A 20,835-nucleotide genomic window follows, 5' to 3' on the forward strand; every position below is an offset into this window, starting at 1 on the left:
ATATAACACCCGACATAATGTTCTACAGTTAAATAATCATATAGATTGGAGAGCTATCTGATTTCTATTCTAATTTCAGAGGTATGTCTCCTTCAACAGAAAATATTCCTGTACACTTAAAGGATTGTGGTCACATGGAATTACAGGTCATGACAAAATATTTTTCAACACTTTGTTTCTGAAATGCCTCCTTTGGAGGTGGGATAAAAGAGTTGCAGGTCTATAAGGGCTGTAAATGACCTAGACATGCGATATGCTTGGTAAAAGTTCTTAAATGGGCTAACTCTGAAAAGGATGCTTGTGTGGGCTTCGTCTTAGCATAACCTCGTTTGTATTAATATCCTTGAGGTACCTTCCAGCTCTGACCTTTCTATGATAATATAAACTATACTTGTGTGGTTGCAACAAGCAGCGTGGGTGCTGTCGACTAAGAGATGAACCTCCAAATGAAAAGGGGCAAAGTATATCCAGTATAAGCAGTTTTAGTGTAATATGGAGGGGAAAAAAGAATTTGCAAAGTGTAAAAGGAGTGCTCTTAAAAATCATAATGTTATCAGAAATGTTGCAGTGAATACAATCCTGCAGTCATTCTTGCAGTCTTCTGTTTGTGTACTTGTAGATTTTGCCTACTAGTTTTAGTGCTTATTGAAATACTGTTCCATGTTAAAGAGTTTTTGTCTGGAAGCTGCTTCACCATGTAGACTGCTACTTGTCATGGATGCTTGACTGAGTGATATCACAGGCTGTTGTTCATTTAAGTTCTCTGAATTTACTACTATAAAATTCTATTAGTCTTGTGATAACTGCATTTATACCTGAAGGTTAAGAACAGAATTTACATGTAATGCAGTTAGGAATATAAAGTGACAATATTAGTCGATGATGTAATGTTCTGGCATTGTCCATTGATTATTGTAAGGAAAATGAACCTCTTTCTTAGGTTCAATCAATATTCATCTTAAAAATATTCCTTCTATCACAGTCTCACTATCTTTGAATTGATAACATACATGCTTTTGTCATATATTGTCATGAACCAGTAAGTGAGAGTAGAAACATGTGTACTTTCACACTTCTGTCTGAGGGCTAACATCTTCCAGACTGAGATTTGTTCTGTTATCTTGGTTTATCTAAGCTTTCAAAGTGTTCTGGAAAAGCTGAAAGATTATATAGTTTTCTTCACCTTTGTTATTATAGAAAATAGTTCAGTTTAATATCAGTTGTCTCCACCAAGGAGGGGGGACCTCCAGATCCTTATACCTAACCCTTTATGCACCATCTTTTCTAAGAGTGATGTTCTGATCAGAAATATTTACTTCTTTCTTCCAAATTAATTTCTGCCAGTTGCATTGTGTTTCAGTCAGCAATTTATTATTTTCTTTATTAGAGACCCTAACAGTGTTTGTACACTGGGGAAATAACAAGGTTTTAAACAAATTAATCAAAAATAACTACTATGCAGTGTTAACGTTACAACAAGTGGTTTTGGTTCCAGTGAGTCTGGGAAATGTTTTATTTCACTTTCAGTTTTCAAAGTAGTTACACTGCTTTAGCGAGCATTTCTCGGTAAGTCTCATTCCATGTTAGCAGGGCAAAATTTTGTGCCTTAGATTTGAGCTAGGTTTTTAACAACTATGTAATCTTTAAGGATTGAAAAGTGTAGTGAGTGGTTAATTGAATATTTAGTGTCAGATTTAATGCTTTGTTTCAACATCATCATAACTTCTGAAACTTTACATAAAATGTCTGGGTTTTGCTTATTCCAATTAACAATGTCATATGAAATGTTTACACATTATCCAGTAAAATACGGTTTCAGTTAACAGGCAGGAGGTGAAATATATTTTCATACCTGTAGAAAATTCTACACTGTCTGCTTTGTAGTGTGTCTCCTAAAGCATACCAAGGGTGCAATAAATAACTAATGTTGAATCCTTGGCTAGTTTCTGTAGCTCATCTCAAAATAATGTACTTGCATACCTACATATCACATAGAGAGACATAGGAAGTCAGGAAATGCTCAGCACAGGGATGTGTTCGAATCATTCTATCTGAGAAGCATTTAGTGACTCCTCTCATGCAGAAAATATTGCCTGTAGCATCTTGCTGAAGAAAAGCACCTGTGAATATTCATAGAATTGCAAAGAGCAAAGTAAGTTTTAAGAAACAGCCATTATGAGAGAAGTGAAAAAAGTTTACATTTTAGTTATATTTCCATAATTGCACCATAAATCTAGGATATGAGAAACTAGATTCAGCATCTTCTTAAGTTTAAGTTTAGAATTTGTGTCTCTCAGCTATGTAGGCATAGATAACACCTCTCTACTGAATATTGGTAGGTAACAGATGCTGAAATTTAAGTTTAAAATATCCAAGTAACCAAAACATGGGAAACTTATTTCATCTTTATCAGAAGTTTCCGTAGCACTTACTTATTTAAAAGTTTATACACTGAACTTCACGGAGTACAAGGAGAACTTTTACTTCTCAATCAAATTAGCAGTACTGGGCACTGAGGGTGCAGCAGTTAGCATTATAGATTGATTTACAGTGCATGATGGACTTCACAAGGAGAAACTGAATTTTTGTATGCCATTAGCCTATTGTATATTTCTGGCACAGAAAAGAACAGTTTTGTTACAGCAGAAGCAGACTGTGGCAGTAGACATACAATACATATCTGTAATTGTAGCTGTGACTGTTATATAAATAATTCAGAAATTATTTTGACCATAGCTAGATTGGATTTTTTTTCCAGTGTTTGAATAGTGTAATACCAATAGAGATAACTCCTTCACTTGCATGTAACTTTTCTATTTTAAAAGAAGTATTTAGTTAGATTCATTCTTCAGAGAAAAAATCATGTGAGATAGAAGTTCACAAATTAGCAACTCAGTTTCACCTGTCATCACTTGATGGTATTGAAGACAGTATTATAAACTGTCCATAGCAACACTTCCATATCTGAAAAAAATTTTTTTTTTAATTCTGCATTTGCTGCTCAAACTTAGCAATGTTGTTACTTTCAAGTAGATAAGAGAAATTAAAACTTAAAATATTTTGTGTAGCTGTGTAAGGTGTTACATACTGTGCTGATAAAAGTTGGTGATGTGTTGATAGTTTGACTTACGTATTTTTTTAAAATTCACACTAATTCTTTAATGAAATACACTTCTTTTTCTCTTGTTTCTATATCCATCATTTTCTTGCTGCTTCAGGCATTCCTTTCCTTAGAGGATTGATTCTTAGTTGGTTTAGCTGGACACCAGGGAGAGCTAAAATTAGGGGTATTGAAGCAAAGGTTTTCTATCTTGAAAATATATTCTGCTGTGTAGTTAGTCCATTCTGTCTTATATGGGTTCACCCATTTCAGAGAAGCCCTGAGGAAAAGACCTTTTGGCCCAAAGGGCATATAGACACTGTGCATATTTTGTTTGTGCTATATAAATGAGTTTAATATCTACTTTTTTGAGCTGCAGTCCTTCATATTGTTCTTTAAGTATACATAAGTTTATAAACATGAATTTTTGATACCTGCTTAAAAGAGTGAAGGCTAGAAAATTTGCCCACAGTGCAGACATACACTGCAGATGAAGGAAGAGCCCTGAACTTTTTCCTGCTTGCTTAACTGGCTACAGACTGCTCAGAGGAGGTACAGCAGGATTCCCCAGACCAGCAAATGCACCCTCCTGTGTTGTTTTGTGTGCAGTTCAGAGGGACAGCAGCACTCCCCATGATGCTGAAGGGCAGCATGAATTAACATATTTCCTTCGTTTGGGCTTTACTGATGTGCTTGATTTCTTATGTAGAATTCAAAGCAGCTTTTAGCCAAGTTTTGGCATGAAAAAAATTGTTTTACCATGATTGGTTATTATAATACAGAAATACAAAATATCTGTGGCCAGCGCCAGAACCAGAACACGAGGACACAGCCTCAAGCTGCAACGGGGGAAATTGAGGCTTGAGGTGAGGAGAAAGTTCTTCACTGAGAGAGTCATTGGCTACTGCAATGGGCTGCCCAGGGAGGTGGTGGAGTTGCCATCCCTGGAGCTGTTCAGGGCAGGATTGGACGTGGCACTTGGTGCCATGGTCTAGCCTTGAGCTCTGTGGTAACAGGTTGGACTTGATGATCTGTGAGGTCTCTTCCAACCTTGGTGATACTGTGATCTGAACATTCTGTATATGTGTTGCATTTAAATCAAAGTAACCTTTCTAATCTTAGCCTTCTAGTTGTAGACACTACAGAGTGTAGATTGTGATATGGCAATACCTTATTGTGATAAATATAAAACCTGTGAATATCTGAGCCCCAAGAAAAATGTCAATATCCTGATGTGACATTCACAGAGAGAGCAGTGTCCTGTTTGAATTATTAAGCAACTGTCTGCACTTTTAATGACACTGTTAAAGATATTTTGTTCACTGTAAGAATTTCAAGCCCTTAAAGAGGTAAACAATATACATGTACCTTCTTCAGTAAGTTTTTGCTTGCAGTAATGAATGATGCATATATATCTCTGAGGATATCAGTCTCAGAAAGGTATCTTTTCCAAATGAACATACAGTATATATATATATATCTAATGTAAAAATGTAGTGTCATCCTTTATTGTTAAATAATCTTATGAAGTGATGTAAACTGATAAAACTGTAGCATGTGTATTTTTATGCTCTTTTAACATATTGTCTAGGCCAGTGGTATTTTAGAACACATCTCTTCAGTTTATTATTGAACATCACTTTTTGTGTTTTTTTCTTCAAATGACACTGATTTCACCTTTTTTATTTTCTGAATTAAATCTTTGCTTTCAATACAACAGCAGATGTATTATTGCCTTCCCTATGGAGGAAAATCTGTGTATCATATTTCCCCATATTGATTTGTGTCTGAGCCTTTTTCAATACACTTTGCTTCAAAAATTTTTTATAACAGCTTACAGCATGATCACCAGGCATGCTTGTAAGACTTTTTTACCCTAATTTGAGCCAGTCTGAATAATCCCATTCAATAAGTAACATGAGCTTGGCATGGACCACAGAATATGTTACTTCCAAAAGAATTATGTACATCTAAAAAAAGAACACACTGTATCTTTGGACTGGAAAAAAGGGCTATAACTGTATAGTTATTTTAATAAGCTATCTTAATTTAATAAAAAAGCTTTAACAAGCATCACAGTTATGCAGATCTAAGAACTCTGATCTTTCCACTTCAAAAGCACAGGCTTGTAGCACTTCATGTAAAGAGAGGTCTTGTCAGCCATTGGCAAGATAAGTCTTTTCTGAGCTGCAGCCAGTCAATCAAGGACGACTTACACAAACGAGCATTGTGCATAAGCATATTGCTATTGGGGGAAAAAAGTAAAACATTGTTGTGTCATTATGGTGATCAGCATAGGGCACAACATGATTTGGAGAAGGATATCTGAGAAACTACCTCTTTTCATGCTGTTGGTGTTTAGTTGTTGTTTGTTGGGTTGGTTTTTTTTTTCTGGTTTATAAAATGAGAACATATGAAGAGATGGTAATATCCTAGAAAGTGAACTACAACCATAACAAGCAAGCAAACAACACCCCCACACAGCCCCATCCCCCATTTGACCAGGCTACAATATCAGATCTTTTACATAAAGTAAAAAGGGAGTATTCATACATCATAATTTCTATTTATCTGCTTACTGATAAAGCATCCGAACACTATTATAGGTTTTAGGCAAAAGCAGTCATGAATAGGTAAAAGTCCCCACAATTTCCTGTGACAATGTTATTTCTATCTATTTATTTAGAAGTCGTAACTGGGTTAACTCAGGAAAGCATGTTTCACAGACATATTTATTTATTTTCTAAAATCAAAGCTTTGAAGTGAATTCAGCCAATATAGATAAAATAGAAGGTCAGCATTTCTGGTTGTATTTCCTAATTTTTGTCTGGTTGGTTGTTTCTTTTCTACAAATTAAATTTAATAGTGAAAAATATTATTAATGTTGATAAAACATATTTTGAGACACTAAATATCTTGATCTTGAGTTCTGTATGTTTAGATAGAAATATAAATAACAGGTCAGAAGGAGAGAATTTGCTTATTTTAGTTTTCTCATAGTGTAAAATTTATATATGACTGATATTTGTAGTTCCTGAGCTGTTTGGTGTATTTGATATAATTTTGAATTTCCAGTTTTGCTGGAAAGCAGCTGTGCTGTTAATAAGCTATGCACTGCTATCAGTGGTCCTTTTTGAATAGTGAACCTCTTTTTATTATGAAGCAAATGATAGGCTTGACTGCTGTTTTCACTACTGCATTTTAAAAATCAGTTTTAGAATTTAGTGAAAGATGTCACAAGGAAATTGAAAATCATTTCAATACCTAAAATGTGACCTTACATATTTTGAATAGTATTGTAACTTAAAAATAGTGAATGTGTTGGACATAGAGTTGCTGATAATAATGGGTGAGAAAATGAAAACCCATCTCTCCTTAGTTCTGGCTATTGAGTGTATCTAACACAGCTAGGGATCCAGCAGTTTGATAGTGTTCAAGGATTTCACAACTGGTTTAAAGTTACTGAATCGGATTTGGACCAGATCAAACAGGAAGAAATGGAACAAAACAGCTGTGGAGAAAAGAAGGGAACTGAAAGGAGAGCTGAGCACTTTCTGCTCAGTGTTAATATATCAGAAAGTTTCTTCTCAGAATGCCCTTTGTTGTTGCAGCTTAAAATCTGAATATAAGCTGTATGGGGACTGAGTATTCACAAAAACTGGAAGACTGAGCAGGGAATGCATACTTCGTAGAAGCTGTTTGAGAATGGTGCTTTTTGTGAATCTTGCTTGCATGTGAAACTAGGATGCAGTTTTTTGTTAGACCACATCTGTGACCTGAATAACCTTTCCAAGATTCTGATGGAGGTAGTCAAATCGCTTTTTTGTGCTCAAAATTGAATTCCACATGTACTGATGTCAAATACAGAGTCTGAGATGTCTAAACACGTGAGAGAGGAAAGAGGGAGTTAGATTACTGACCTGTCTGATTAGGATGAAAATAGGAGTCCTGAGTTTCATATGAGTTGGTGTTTTGCATTCAAGAGAAGAAACTGAATACTGAGACAATAAGTACTGAGAACAGGGGCCAAAATCTCTCTAGGGCTGTAGTCATACTTCTTTCTCCTTCCTACTCTGTTGCTGTAGTTAAAAATCTTGTAAAATGTAAATAATTTTAATTGAAAATGTAGGCAACTCCTTTGATAAATTTGTAAAGTAACTGAGACTGGAAATGACTTCAAGGAGTTTAGTTCAAGAACCTGCTCAGAAAAGGTCTTATTAAATCAGTTACTTGAATCTTGAAGACTTTCAGAAAGACTTTAAAGCCATTTTGGTGCAATTGTTCTAGTATGTGATCCCACCTTAGTGGTATAACATGTTCTTGCTGATATCTAATCCAACTTAGATCTGTTGCCTGTGGTTCTATCTCTGTGCATGGATCAAAAAGTAAAGATTGTGTTCAGAAAAGCTTTAAGAAATCCAATGTGTGACTTGCAAACCAAAGCTATTATTGAGCATGTACATGCTTTTTCAATAGCTTAATAGAAAGAGGTACATTTTAGATATTGCCAACTAGATACTCTACTTGCTGTTGCTGAGAGAAGGAATGATGAGAAAATTCCAAGACTGACTGTTAAAGCAGTTCTTAATATTGATGTGAACTTTCTAGAGCTTTATCTCCACTAAAATCCCAATCCCAAGCAAGAATTTGATTGGGATTTTATTCCTTTTAGAAGGATGGCTTTTTAGTGGCTGCTGAAGAGCCACAAGCCAGAGATGTGTGGCATTTAACTGGCTTTCTTAGTGCTCATTAAAAACCACAAGAATAAACTGTAGATACTGATAATTTAAAATTCACTTTCCACACACTTTAGACTATAACATCTGATAATGCCAAACTAGGTTTAAATAATGTATGGGCTTTGTTCAAAAAGTGTGCCCAGGAGGTTAAGGGAGGTTTTCCTTTCCCTCTACTCTGCCCTAGTGAGACCACATCTGGAGTATTGTGTCCATTTCAAGAGGGACAGGGATATACTACAGAGAGTCCAGCGCAGGGCCACAAGGGTGGTTAGGGAACTGGAACATCTCTCTTATCAGGAAAGAGATTTTTTTTAAAGCTCACAAGAATAAGAGCTGGCTCACAGACATGTTACATTTCCTCAAATTATTTAGTTTAGTGCAAGCATTTTCTTCAATAAGAATTTTATAAAACCAAGTTCTTTCCTAGCTTAGGTGCAAGATTTATCCTTCACAGGAAATCTGAACATCTTAGTTTGTCTGATATTCAGAGGAAAAGAGACTTAAAAATTGGCCACCAGCAACTGAGAATTTAATAAATACATAAATACAGCCATGTATTAAAAGTTTGTGTCTGTTTAATCTGGAGATGAGAAGACTGAGAGAAGGGATCTTATTAATGGTTACAAATATCTGAAGTGTGGGTGTCAAGAAGGAGACAGTTTCATTTGTGGTGCAGTGTGATAGGACAAGGGAGAACACACAGAAATTGTAACACAGAAAATTCCACTTCAGCATGAGGGAAGATTACTGTAAGGGTGAAAGACTACTTAAATAGGCTGCCAAAAGAAGTTACAAAGTCTCCTCTGGACTTTCAAGACATGTCTGGACATGTTCCTGAGTGAACTGCCCTTGGTGGTCTTGTTTTGGTGGAGAGGTTGGACTTGATGATCTCTGGAGGGCCTGTCCAACCCCTTGCCATTCTGCAATTCTCTGAAAGCTCCAGATTTGGTGGACTGGAAGAATAACTTCCTTTAACAGTTAACAAAAATGTGCTTATTTGCAAAAAAAGCTTCAAAGCAATAATTATTGTATATTTTCTTTAATTTAAAAATTGCTTATGAAGTATTTTTTCTAATTGCTTTTAAGTAATTAAATTATGCATACAAAGAAATTAGCTTTTCTAGAGGAGTAATTCCCAGACAACATTTTTTTTCTTGCAATTTACCCAACGGAAAATGTTCTTGCATTTAATTGACTGTGTTTTCTATAACTTATGACATGAAAATTCTGTTTATAATTTGAGTTGTGCAGATGTTGATCTCATTCTTTTATGAGGACAGTGTTTCATGCAATGTACAGAAAGGCAAAAGGTTGATGAGAGATTATTGCTGTATTGTTTTCTGGAAAGAGAATTCAAGTGGCCATCTGATAATAGCTCCTTAGTTAGAGGATAAGATTTCTGCTTCTTTGGTTTGTGAATAATCCTTACAACTAGGGCAAAAGAATATTTAGTGTCACAGCATACTTGCTACAGTCCTTTTACCAAGGCAAGTTCTAGGTCATTCAAACCTCAGAGAGGAGTAACTTTAAACCTACACCAGTTGGCAGCCGAAGAGGGTCAGTGGACTCCCACGCACTCTAGAAACCAGGGCTCTGGGTTAAAAGGAGCCACACATGTTAAATTTGCAGGAAGAAGCATTCTTGGTTTTATAGAAACTTATACAATTTTTTCTCTATGAAAAATACATGGATACATAACTAATTAGAAACTCTATATCAACTCAGTGTGACAAAAAATATCTTAGGCCAACACTTCAGCAGTGTGCTGTGCATAGAAGCAGAGTAAGTATTTGGAGAGTACATAAAACACCATATCAGACATAACTGATGTTTTCAAATCTGAGAAATAAAAAGAAATATAAATGACTACAAGTACTAAAAATAACTGTTTGATCTATCAACTGTATTAGCTTTTCAAATATTCATAAGTAAAATCTGCTATGGTCTGGGGACAGCTTCCTGATGATGACTTCTAAGCTAAAGCAGAGACGATGGAAAGCAGCCAGCCATAGTTCTGGAAGGTGGGAAAAGCTTCCCCCTTCCAGACAATGCATACTTTTTTTAGAAGGCCATTCTTTAGCTGTAATAGGAGGGAAAAAAAATTTGAAACATCATGAGCTTGTGAAACTACAGAAGATGGGCAATGTGAGAGGTATTTTCAGGGAAAAAGTTAAATAATCAAGTTTGTTCTTTGTGACTCAGTTTCGAGTTAGACTTTTTGCACATTGTATATTGATTAGTACATAAAAGCTACTCACTTGGTATTGCTTTTTCAGTAATCCATTTCCTAGAAAAGCAGGGGTTTTGTAATGTCAACTGGAATTAAGGAGACAGATGTCATCAGGTTGGGATATTTACTTCTCTGACACCTGAGAAGATGTAAACTGGTGTGATTTGTGTCAAGTGTGAAAAGTGTAACAAGTGATTGCATTAGACTTCTCTCAAGAGAAAGGAAGCCAGTTACTGTGTTGCCATGTACATCTACTGCAACACAGCAGCTGTCTGTGTATACAGTTTGTGGTGGTTTGGGTGTTACCTGTCCCTCGCCCCTGCCTCCCTCCCCACCCCGCGCCTTTGGAAATCACCCAGACTAGACTCAGCCGGCTCTGGAAATTGATGAAGCTTATTATTTACAGCTTAGCAGAATATACAAGCAGATGTTTACAGTATATACAGAAATATTCAGAAATATGTAAGGTAAAAGGTAATACAGAAACACAACACCCTTCCCAGAAACTTGAGTCCCCAGGAGGGGCTTCCAACCACCCTTCCACCTTCTCTCCCCCTCAACCTTACCCCAGTCCTAAGGAAGAATGGAGGTTCAGCCAGGGGGTTAGGAAGCAAAGTGGATTAATCAGAGAAATGACAGAGAGGATAGGATAGAGACAGATGCAGCGTGGAGCTGCCCAGCAGGAGTAGCAGTGCCTTATCTATGTTTTGATTCTTGTTCTTATACATCTCAGCAAACCTGTGAGCAAGGTAGGCATCAGCCTTGTTTTCCTTTCACAGCCTGTAATCTAGTTCTCATCAAAACATTCTAGCTAGGCTCAAACTAGCACACAGTTTTAAAGAGAAGGAATACAAGGCGGGGCGGGGGGGGGAGATATTTTGCTGTCCTTTAACTTACATCTAAACAAACTGGATTTGCTTCTCATCTACAGTGGACACAGTTTTTTAAATCTCAGCTGAGTTTAGCAACTGTGTCACATACTGCTAAACGAGTAAATTATTTGTGTACCTAAGACTTCAGGCTAATATAGATCAGTGTAAAGAAGAGTTAAATCTACCCAAGATAGATTTAATTACAAAATAATGTGAAAGTTTTCAATTCTTAGCCTAAGACAGCTGATTCTGAGGCTGAGTTGGCATTTGGTAGATGTAACAAGAACATTGGCACAGATTATTAAAATTTTGTCATGTAAGCTATTTCATAGGCATGTAGAGGTGACTTACATATGATTTTAATCTCATTGCATGCCAATAATTCCCTTGTTCTTCAAACAACAACAAAAAAGAAGAATTGGAAGGAGGAAAGAGCAGTGTTTGGCACTAATGTAAAAGTCTTTCTAGTCTAAATATTTCTTTAATATTTTAATTATATTTAAATTAGAAAAAGCTGTGTACCTGAACAACTTATTTGAAAATTCATTAGTATCATAATAAATGCAGGATATTCACAAACATTCAGAAAAATCCAAAACAGCATCCAGCTCAAAAAAAAAAAAAAAGGAAAAAAGTGGAAGAACTTTATTGACTCAGTGGCTGGTTAATTTGGCTTTATCAAAAGTGATCAGTAAGCACATCTATAACAAGAAAATTACCTGATTGGCTTGTGTGAATAAGCTTTCTCCATGGCTAGTTAATCTAAAACTAGTGTAGAAACTCTGTCACATAAAACTTTTTAATTTGTTATTCTTTTCTGTTATTTAAACAACTGTTTTTACACTTAGAGGTGAAGAGAACTTACTGTCTAAAATTTTTTTTTCATGGTTTTCTCTTGTTATTGTCTTTGTTCTCTGTTCTTAAGTGAGTTTTCAGTGTAGTTGCCAGTTGTCTTCATAATTTTCTGAAATGTTCAGTCTTGATTCTTAAATCTGAGAAATTCTATCTGCAAATGCTGTTATAAATTTAATATATACAAGTAAAATATATACACATAAAATATATACAATGGTATTGGAATGTCCTCTATTATTCTTGATACTGTTTTGCACACATTTATACATCTTTGCTTCTCTGATTGAATCTGCCAACTGAATTAAGATAGCCCTTGAGCTCTTGTAGCCTTTCCAGGAAACCTGAAACACTGGATATTGTTTGGATAGTTGATTTTCCTTTCACTTCTGAATTTATCACAACTTTAATTGAAGATTACTTACTAATAACTTCATAATGTTCCTTATATTTTTGTATCTGAAATTATGGTGTGCTTCTTCTGTGTAATTAAAACTAGCAGTTACAAGAAACAGAGATTAAAAGCAGTTGTTTATAAATTTCTAGATTTATCTTTTTGGTCATTTATTTTATGACCAGTTGAGAGCTATTTTCCTCAAAGACTGTGAATTCAGTACATGGTTGGTGTTGTTTTAGGTTGTTGTTTTTTGTTTTTTTCAGTGGTAGCGTAATTCTATAAGAGTCTCCCTACAGTTTTGCACATAACCTTTTATTAGATAAATGCTATTCCCAAATACCATAGTATGTCTTTAGAATGTATGTGTTTTCTGAATTTTTGCTGAGTTTCTGTATTTAGGCATTATTCTCCTTCTTTATTTATTGCCATGTTTACTGCAATCCCTCTGTTTTCATCCTGTTTAAAACTAAAGCCATCTCCTGCATTAGAAAGGAAAAAACTGTTACCAGCTCATCTGGAAAACCTTTGCTATAGAGCGTTGTTCACCTGATGTACCCAGACTGACTCAGTTAATGAATTTATAAAAACAAATAAGCCTTAGCCTGCTTTTAGCCTTATTATAAGCAGCTAAAGGTTACTCTGACGTTCTTCAGAAAAAATCAATATATTTTCTCACAGGATGCAGATTCTTGAACACAAACTTAATAATTACCTTTTTATGTCTAGTTCTATTTTTGTAGATTGAAACTTCTATTTTGGTGAAGGAAGCAGTGGATGTCACAAACCTTTGAATTTGACAAGGGAAAAGAAATCAATAAAGTTTAATAGCTACATGTAACAGCTCCAGATACATACAGCATCCATGATGTATATATATTTTTAATTTCACTATTTCAGTGGGTTTATTTCCATTTTCTTTCATATCATGACATGTATACAATTCAGAGATAATTGGTAATAAAGAAACATTAAGTACCAGAAATTATTCTCCTCAATGGTTCCTGACAATTTTTTTTTTTTAGCCTGGAGGGTTAATTTTATGGCTTTAGAGTAATCATTATTTATCATCTCTTGGTTTACAGGAAAGAATTAGACTTATTAGCTATTAAATTATCCATGAAAATTTGACACTACACTAGACCAAACAAACCCTGGGGCTTGCTGATTTTCCCAGTATGGAACATCTGTGTCTTCAGCTAGAGAGAACTTAACATTGTCTAATTAGATTTCTAAGATTTATAAAGCTCAAATGCTCTATTATTAGAAAGCTGAAAATTGGAGCAGAAGTAGAAACTTATATCTACTGAAGATTATTTTCAAAAACATTTTTAATGACACTCTGTTGCTAAATACTGCTGTCTTGTAATAGGTGAAGATCATAAGATAATGTATTACAGATACAACAACAGGAGTTCAGGAAAAAAAGTGCTCCCTACAATTGTAGGAAGTTTCAGTTTTCAACTTGAGTAATTAAAAATGCTTTATAGAAAAATAAACATATAATTATTGCAGCATTTTCAGTTCTAATCTCAGTAGAATTTACAATTGTTCATACAGTCTACGGAGATAAAAGATCAAGTTGGGCTGTTCTCTGTTCTCTAGTATTATTACTCCTGGACAGTAAGTGGTAATCATTGCTCATCAACATAGAAGAAGTGGTTTCGTATTGGCTCTGATCTCAAGTCTGACAGGCAGTGAATTAGACACTGTTCTGTCTCTGTCTTTAGAGTCAGTATGGTTTTTTAACATAGTAATTAGATACTTCATTGTATCTTCCATTACTGAATCTCAAAATTATTCAGAAATTTCAGTCTGTTAAAAATAGCATTATAACAATCATTATTGCTAGATTTATAAAATAAGATAGCATTATTACGTATTTTGTAATTACCAGTTTGGAAGCTGAGGATTCAGAAATATTTCTCTACTATTATCTTGTACAGAATTCCTTTTCTAAGTACACAAATTGTGCTCAGTTAATAAGCAGTTTTTCAATGTTTTGTGTTTTCTTCATTGTTCATTGCCTTGCCCGATATATGATTTCTTTGTCGTCTGTTTAGTACCTTCTCTAAAGTATTAATTTCCACAAGAGTTCTTGGTTGGTGCACACATCTATATTAGCTCAGTTTTTCACAAACGCTAATAATCTTCCTAACATCCTTGTGGAAAAAGAGTCAAATTAGCCCATATTTGTAGGGAGTACAAAACAAAAAAAAACCCCAACAATTAGTGAGAGCTTAAGTTCATGGATCTTCATAATGTGGCTAATGTTTGTTACTTATTTTCTTAAGTACAAAGTAATGCATAAGGCTTTATTAATAGAAAATGTCTACCAATTTTCATTTCATTGCTGAGAAGGAAACTTTTTCTGCTAAGGAGACCACATTACTATTGTGATCATTATAATAATATAATGATAATGCCATGAAAAACCCCACTCTGCGGTATTAATTAAGCAAGAGAAATCTACTTTCCTCACTTACTTGAAATCTCAGGAAGAAAATATGTTTCGATAAGATAAAATTCAACAGTGTGAGCTATAAAGCCATTTTTTTTCTCTCTGTAAAACTGTTTTTAATTTAGTATGTAGTTCCCATTTCTATAAGAAATCACAGAGTTCCTACAGTGAGTAGTCACCTTCATTAGTCCACTAATGTTTGGGAGTGGTGAGTGTTCTGAATATAAAAAATTTTTAAAAATATTACTTTTGGAAAAATAAAATCTCACATTAATTACCCTTTCATAACATATTTGGTGCAGTGAGCTTAAGAAGTGCACAATGCTGGAAGCATTGTATAATTTGGGCTGTGTAATGAAAGGATTGGGTTGGGAGTGGGCAGCTAAAAATTGTTGGTAGCCCAAAATTATCTTTGAAAAACTAGCAGCAAATGCTCAGGAAAATCATGCTTTAATCCTGGTTACCTGTCTAGTGCAAATGCTAAAGGAGCTAAAAAATGCTGATGAGAAAATCCTGAGTCTGGAAAGAGAACTTAAAATTTAAAAATTGGAGGCCCTTTTATTTGGTTTCCCTGTGAATTTTGCAAGATGCAAATGAAGCCTGTATTTCTCCAAGTGGAGAAAAGGGGAAAATCTCCATTACAACCTTTCAGACCTTGTGAACTTGCACTACTTTTTGTCTGTCTCCAAGACTTCTGTTCTTTGAGTTCAACTGCATACATGGTGAATCCAATTTGACAATGGCATTTAACATTGAGATGACATTTGTAGTGCATGCACCAGTGGAGTCTTAGGTTGGATATTAGGAAAAAATTCTTTACTGAAAGAGCGGTCAGACATCAGACTAGGTTACCCAGGGATGTGCTGGAGTCACTGTCCCTGGAGGTGTTCAAGAAGTGTGTGGACATAGCACGTTGGGACATGGTAAATGACTGTGGTAATCTTAAATTGAAAATGGACTCAATGATCTTAGTGGTCTCTTCCAATCAAAACAGTTCTATAAGATTTTTGTAATTATGAAACAACAAATATGAATTATATCTCCACCTTAAAATATTACTGTTTCAAACAACTTTCAGTTTAAAGGCTTTCTTGACATTTATGTGTCTTGGAAGTAAGAAAATCCTAATCTGACCTTTACAAAACTACAGAATCACAGAATCTTAGAGATCGGAAGGGACCTCCAGAAATCAAGTCTAATCTCCCTGCTAAGGCAGGATCAGCTAGACTAGATCACTGAGGAATGCATCCATGTGGGTTTTGGAAGTCTTGAAAGGAGACTCTACAAGCTGTCTGGGCAGCCTGTTCCAGTGCTTTGTCACCCTCACTCTAAAGAAGTTTCCTCTCATGCTGAGATGAAACCTTCTATGTTCCAGTTTGTACCCTTTGCTCCTTGTCTTATTGCTGCTGACCACTGAAAAGAAATTTGCCCAGTCATCGTGAAACCCACACCTCAGGTATTCAAACACGTTGATAAGATCTCCTCTCGGTCTTCTTCAAACTAAACAATCCCAGGTTTCTCAGTGTGTCTTCGTAAGGGAGATGCTCAGGTTCCTCAATCATCCTTGTGACTCTCTGCTGGACTCTTTTCTAGCAGGTCCCTGTCTCTCCTGAACTGGGAAAACCAAAATTGGACCCAGTATTCCAGATGTGGTCTCACTAGGGCAGAGCAGAGAGTGAGAGTAACCTCCCTAGGTGCTGAATGTAATCTGTAGCAGGCCATGATTACTTTTTAATGTGCTAATGTTTTCCTGTTGTCTTCTAGATGCATACAGGTCTCCCTGGTTTATGTAAAATTAAATTTCATGATTTGACATAATTTCAAAATCTTCTTGCAGGCCTATAGCCAGGTGTGGTCTACTCTAGGAAGGACATTTTGAGTGGAAGCAGTCCTCTCAATACTCATAAAAAATTAAAAATCACAAGTGCCAAAGCTCTTGACATACCCACTTTAAAGCAGAAAAATAATAAGGCCAAAGTTACTGTGTGTTTGCATCACTCTGACAATTGCTCTCAAATCTCTTATGTATTATTATACATCTTTGCTAAGCCTGCTGCCTGATTTCCCAAATTTTGCACCAAAGTTTAAAAATGCTGCTTTATGAGAGTATTTTAAAATAGTCTACTATCACTGCCTTTATTAAAACAATAGTATTATACACCTGTTGTGCATGATTCAAACAAAATAATTGAGACATTATTTTAGAGTAATTAGTATAAGCCGTTGCCCTTGGTGTCTGTGTCTTTTAAGGTCCTGTTAAACTATTCATTTTGAAATTGCAAATGAAATTTATTTTTAAGAGGAACTGATTAAAACTGCTGGAGTATTAGCATCTTGATGCTGCCACCTTCAGGCAGAGAGGAAGACAATAGAAAGCAAAAATAGCTCCTTCTAACTAAAGCTGAATGTGTTCTGTGTAGTGGAAAAAGTTTTCTCACAAACAATGATTCCACTCTATACTTCTTCAACTGAGAACTCCATCATGTAGTGATTGCCCAAGTCAGCCTCCAACAATCCCATCACTTCAAAGTCCTTCTCTGTTTACAAACAACCTTTCCTAGTTGGCTCCCTCACCAGCTGTTAGGAAGACAGCATGTGTATGAAGAATGTTAACTGAGATTTTACACAACATCATTAGTAGTTAAGTTTTTCATTCTTTAGCTCCTTTAAAACTCTTGGATAAATGGTCTCAGATGCTAGTCCTTTGTTAGTACTGATTTTACCTGTTTATTGCATGATCTCTTCCACTGACCCTTAGTTTTGCTTTTCTGCCTTTTAAGTCCTGTATAAAAGAAATGCAGTATGAGCTCCTTAGTCTGTGGAGCACCATAGAAAACAAACATTAATTTAGGTTTTCATGTTTCTCTTATATCTTGACCCTTTGCTGACCTTAAAGGCACTGTGATGAACTTCGTGTTTCTGATGTGCTTCAAAAAGGTACAGTTTCTAGGTTTTGTACTTTTTGTTCTTCACAAAACTTTTTAATGGTCTGCAATATTTATATTTCTTCACTTAAAGTATAATCACTCATATACAGCTTCATTTTTCTTCTCATTTCTGATTGCCATTTTTACCTTCACTCTTTAGCCACAATGGTTTCCTTTTGGAACTTAACACATTTCTTTGCAACTCTTTCATTTGTTCTGAGTCTCTATGTTCTTAACACATTTTCTACATCTTTAAAAATTCAGCTTTTACCTTAACATGTTTTCTTTGTTTCAAATAAATTCCCACATTCTGCTGTAGTTCTCCTTTTGGAAATGAAGTATAACTTTTTAGTTTTGGGTTTTTTTTAATGACTGACTTGTATTTTGTTTTGTTTGTTCCTACAAGGATATATTGATTATATGTGCACTATGATTACTGATAAAGAGCATCTATTTGCTAGCAACATCCTGTTCTATCTTCCCTGTACGCTCTGTGTCCTTGTATTAACATTCCATTGATTGGCATACTTCTCTTCAGCTTCTAACCTCATTATTGTGTCAATGGTCTTACATAAGACTAAGAATTCTCATTTCATCATTTTATTTCTTAGTCTTTATATGTGTCATTCTTCACTGTCCTCTGTTTCATTGCCAGTGTATTCTGACAATACCCTGTTGTTTCTTGCTTATTTCCAACTTATGTTCTATCCTTAAGGATGGGGAAATGCAGATTGTTTTGTCTGTGGTTCTGTCGTGAACACAACAAACTCAATTGTGTTTTGGTTGAAGGCATTTTACATAGCTATTGGTGTTCCTTATTTTTAGCTTTAAAAAATGTTTATCAGCTTCTTGATACAAAACTCCAGCACCCTGGATTTATTAAAGATTAAGGGAAGTCTGACATTGCTGTGTGAGATCTCTCCCTTCCGTAAATGTGCCCTGATTGTGATGATCTTTAAACCTCTTTTTGTCACTCTGTAACTCAAACATGTATTTTAACCTACACAGTAACCTTTATCTGTTTCCTCTTGCACAAGAGAATACATGGTCATTTTTTGAGAAAGACTTGTCGTCACCTTCTCTTACCAGATTTACATTTCTAAGACAATGGACTTCTAATATGGAAATGAAAGTGTTCTATAGTACTTAGGAGAGATTCTAGTATTATGTCTGCATTTATTTTGCTTTGTGTAAAAGGGAAAGAGGTTGTTTTGTCTTGTAGCTTCACTCATCTGTTGACTTCTGCTTTGGCAGTAGTCAGTCATTCTCTCCTTCCTTTGTTGACTCACCCAGTTTTAAGTTTTGCTAACAGATGAGACAGTTTCAAGAAAGCAAACTGATGTTCTTCCAGATGCTTATAGGCTGCCTGGAATACATTTCTGAAAATGTCTTTTACTTCTCAAGTACATAAATTCGAACAATACCAGAATGCAAATTTTCATGTAATGTTGGGGTTGCCAAAAAAGAAGTAGGAAAATGTCTACTTAGTAACCAATGTCTATTTCTTTTTTTTATCATTCTATGAATGATCTCCAAAACACGTAATGAATGAGGAGAAGGTATGAAGAGAGCCAAACATACATGACAGCCTATAACACTAAGCAGAATGATAGAACTGGAATTCAAGCAGTCTAAATCAGAATTGCCCTTTTCTAAACTTTCTCCATCACACTTAATATTCAGAAGATGTAAGCAATAAAGACTTAGAGCATGATGATCCTGATTTTTCTGAAACCTCAGCTCTGTTTCTTCCTATGCTTATACTCCAACTTGTCAAACAATGATAGCACTTAGTAAGTTATAAGAACTGACGATGATCTAAGAAAAACATGCACCTTAATGTTAGTATTTTCTCTTCTTTAGCTGTCATGCATGATTCTTTTGTTTGACTGCACTGAGATACTCTCTTACGTTTTAGAATATAGATGACTTGATGGTAACACTGCTTGTTCTTAGGGGTGATCTTATTACTGTCTACAACTACCTGAAGGGGCATTGTAGCCAGGTGGGGGGTGGCCTCTTCTCCCAGGCAACCAGCAATAGAACAAGGGGACACAGTCTCAAGTTGTGCCAGGGTAGGTATAGGCTGGATATTAGGAAGAAGTTCTTCACAGAGAGAGTGATTTCCCATTGGAATGGGCTGCCCAGGGAGGTGGTGGAGGCACCGTCCCTGGGGGTCTTCAAGAGAAGACTGGATGAGGCACTTAGTGCCATGGTCTAGTTGATTGGTTAGGGCTGGGTGATAGGTTGGACTGGCTGATCTTGGAGGTCTCTTCCAACCTGGCTGATTCTATGATTTTTTTTTAAGGAGGAATACCAACAAAACAAAGGTTTTGACAATCAACAATGCCTATTAATAATGCTAAACATAATAAATATTATGGATAATTGTTTTCTCTTGTTTGTGAATTTATTACCCAACAATTGTTTCAATGTTATGTTTAGCAGTAATAAAGTGTATGTTATTTTTAAACAGAGGACATCAATTCTTGGGTTTTTTAGGTAAGATGAATTAAGTAGTTAAAATTTCCCTGCCCTTTGCATATCATAGCATTCTTTCAAGTTTTTTGTCTACCTGTTTCTGCTTTTGTATATTCATGCCATACATATACACCCTATGTAGAAGATTGATAAACCAATTGTTAAGTAATTTGTGAAGTTAAATGCAGTTATATATAGTTTGGTTTTTTTCAACGTGTAGGAGGAATTTAATTAAAATGAAATTAAATGCTAAATTAAGTTCAAGTGATAAATGGATGTTATCCAATGTACTAATCTATTCTCATAAGAAATTAACACTGTCCAGTAAACTGGTTTTAAGTCTTGAGGCTAGGTTTTCTGGAAAATAATTATATGACTATAAAATAAAGGAAAGTAAATTTGGAAGGGTTTAAATGCCTTTTTTTTCCAAGAGTGGAGTGTACCATAATTCAGAAAAAAATAATTGTTCTCCCAAATCCTTAGACTGATAAAATTTATTATTTATTGTAAAATAAATTGGATTTAAAATTGTCGCTGCAGAGTAAAACAGTCTGTGGACAGCTAAATTTGCCATCCATTTACAGTATATGTGCTTCTTATAGATATCCTATTGTATTTATTAGCAGTCACGAGTTTATTTAGACCTAGCTAATAGTCCAAAAGCTATAAAACATGAAGAGTAAGTAATAGGTTTTACCGCAGAATCCTTTCACTATTAAAATGACAGCAAGAAAAAAAGTTTTCTAACAACAGGAGTAATGTCAAAAACAGTAAATGCA

General features: G+C 35.2%; 1 protein-coding gene across 17 annotated transcripts in view; it reads left to right on the forward strand.

The window, feature by feature from the left end:
- Positions 1 to 20,835, forward strand: part of TENM3 (teneurin transmembrane protein 3) — a 1,288,622-nt gene that overhangs the window by 238,559 nt on the left and 1,029,228 nt on the right. Inside the window, exon 1 of one of the 17 annotated variants that reach the window (XM_064148898.1) lies at positions 17,565 to 17,585. The exons of the other annotated variants lie outside the window; for them this stretch is intronic. The gene's annotated coding sequence lies outside the window, so the exon portion shown is untranslated. Of the gene's footprint in view, positions 1 to 17,564; positions 17,586 to 20,835 lie in introns of those variants that run through there. 17 annotated transcript variants of the gene reach the window in all.

The sequence above is a fragment of the Pogoniulus pusillus genome, chromosome 9 (genome assembly GCF_015220805.1).
Source record: "Pogoniulus pusillus isolate bPogPus1 chromosome 9, bPogPus1.pri, whole genome shotgun sequence".
Classification (NCBI taxonomy): Eukaryota; Metazoa; Chordata; class Aves; order Piciformes; family Lybiidae; genus Pogoniulus; species Pogoniulus pusillus.